General features: G+C 41.7%; 1 non-coding gene across 1 annotated transcript; it reads right to left on the bottom strand.

Moving 5' to 3' along the window:
* Positions 1 to 495: 495 nt before the first annotated feature.
* Positions 496 to 577, bottom strand: trnas-gcu (transfer RNA serine (anticodon GCU)). Its single transcript has one exon. It is a non-coding gene; the product is annotated as a tRNA-Ser (tRNA).
* Between the last annotated feature and the right edge of the window lie 1479 nt (positions 578 to 2056).

Raw genomic sequence — 2056 nt, forward strand, 5'->3', positions numbered from 1 at the left:
TTCTACCAGTCCACGAGCTTTTATTCATTCAGTATTCGGGTCTCTGCTCCTCCGCCGTTTCTAACATCTCACCTCTTACAAAAAAACACTCTGATCTATCGTAGGTACTAAATGACCCCTCATTTTAAACTCCATCTGCCAAGGCATTGCTCACTCACTTAATCTATCAAGAAGATTTGAAAATAAATTTCTTGCCAAAGGATAATTTTCTGCATCTGCTCCCTCGCCATTTGCTTTTCCCATTTGTCTTTCACTTGGTGCAAATCGAGATGGAAGGAAGGAGGGGAGGAAAAATCCTGCTCCGTTTCGTGATCCCTATTTGATCTTCATTCCAGTGTAGTTTGGATGAAGAATTCCAATTGTCTGTCTCAATTTTAAGAAAGTATAACCAATTCTGGAATCACTGTCTGGACAGGGACAAGAACAGGTTTCGAGGCTGACTTGACACATCAACTCCCCCAACAGAAACAATACACTAAACAGTTCATAAACTAACGACAAGGATAGGATTTGAACCCACGTGTGCACAGTACAATGGATTAGCAGTCCATCACCTTAACCTCTCGGCCACCTTGTCGGTTGGTTAGATATAACTGTCACCTTCAGCATAGTTTCTGGCTGTGCAGCTAGCTGTGTAATGATGGAAAAAGACCTTCTGGAAGGAAATGAAGTTGGGAATGGAGTGGTGTGAAACATTTCCAGACCATGTCCAACTCGTTTCTACTCAATGTGAAAACCCACCACGGAAAGACTAGAACATACAATCATTTCATCACATCATGATTAACATCACTCAGACACCTGAACTATTAGGTCACTGACGAAGTCATGATGACCGAATTTCTCATGAAGTTACAACTAAACTAACTGACTGGAAGAATTGCTTTAACTCCACGTGATCAGCGAGGCACAGCCTCAGGCCGACTTGTCGGGTGGTGTAAACAGATATCACTGCTTCTGATCTTCACCAGAACAGATAGTGAGATGTAACATTGATCATCAAACAGACTGTGAGAGAATACAACAGAATAAAACACATGGAGAGACACTGTGGAATAACAAATAGATTTGATTGGAATGTTGAAATTTTGATTGGAATGGATAAAACACCAGAAACAACAGATTAAAGTGGGATTCTCATCATTATATTGATCTGGGACAGAAAAGAGAAACTGATGGAAAGAAGAGAAGAAGGAAGAAAAGAAAGGATGGAACTGTTCAATTTTTTCAGTTTTTTCACTCGCCCATCAAAGCTGATAAAAAAAGTTGCAAATAACAGAGAATTTCACCAAAAAGGGAGATTAAATGTTGCTGAAACCTTGGATCGAAGGATGCCCCAACAGATCACCTGTTTAACTGTCTCCTCACTGGGGGATTTCAATCAGTGAGCAATATTATTCTCTACTTTTTTTGTTAATTGGTCCCAGAACTGTCACTTGGAATTAATATCTGTGTTCTGACTCCTGAATAATAAAATTGTGAGTTTCTCGATATTTTCTGGACACATTTCCTGCTGAAATAACTAAGAACTCTTTCCAATTTGCACAATATTCTTTACACACTCATCAAGCCTGCTAAGCTAGCATCCTTGGTGCTGCTCTCTCTTCTCCCAAACTTCATCTCATGTGACTGTTTCATCATCACTCTGACAGTGGGAGGGGTTGATCCCACTATCTTCAGCATTAACCCTTTACATCCTTATACCACACTGTCTGTCCAAAAAAAATGGGTGGACGGAACTTCCTTCATTTATCAAAACACCAACAGCAGCACAGTGGCGCAATGGTTAGCACCGCAGCCTCACAGCTCCAGCGACCAGGATTCAGTTCTGGGTACTGCCTGTGTGGAGTTTGCAAGTTCTCCCTGTGTCTGTGTGGGTTTCCGACGGGTGCTCTGGTTTCCTCCCACCTCAAGAAGACTTGCATGTTGGTAGGTAAATTGGCAATTGTACATTGTCCCGAGTGCAGGTACGTAGTAGGAGAATGGTGGGGATGTGGTAGAGAATATGGGATTAATGCAGGATTAGTATAAGTGGGTGGTTGCTGGTTGGCACAGA

Source organism: Heterodontus francisci, unplaced genomic scaffold (assembly GCF_036365525.1).
Source record: "Heterodontus francisci isolate sHetFra1 unplaced genomic scaffold, sHetFra1.hap1 HAP1_SCAFFOLD_51_1, whole genome shotgun sequence".
In the NCBI taxonomy this organism is placed as follows: domain Eukaryota; kingdom Metazoa; phylum Chordata; class Chondrichthyes; order Heterodontiformes; family Heterodontidae; genus Heterodontus; species Heterodontus francisci.